Source organism: Acanthisitta chloris, unplaced genomic scaffold (assembly GCF_000695815.1).
Source record: "Acanthisitta chloris isolate BGI_N310 unplaced genomic scaffold, ASM69581v1 scaffold13777, whole genome shotgun sequence".
Lineage (NCBI taxonomy): Eukaryota > Metazoa > Chordata > Aves > Passeriformes > Acanthisittidae > Acanthisitta > Acanthisitta chloris.
Window position 1 is genome coordinate 17,201 of NW_008681012.1, and position 265 is coordinate 17,465.

Genomic DNA, 265 nt, shown 5'->3' on the forward strand with positions numbered 1-265 from the left:
CCTGGCATTGCATGAAGCCCCTCAGGGGGTTTCTTGCCTTCTTGCTACCACTGTAATTTTGCCTCAAGCTGTTTGCTCTTCAAGCCCCCCCAAATCCAGCCTTTCTTCTCACCCTACATCCAAGTTTCTGAGCTGAAGGTGCTTTAAGCCTCTCCATAAAGCCTGAAGGATAACGGGATCCACCATGGTTGTCACACTGCAAGCAGGGGCTAAAGATTTACAATTTATTTGCTTGCTTTTGAGTCAAATCTGGTCATGCCTTGCA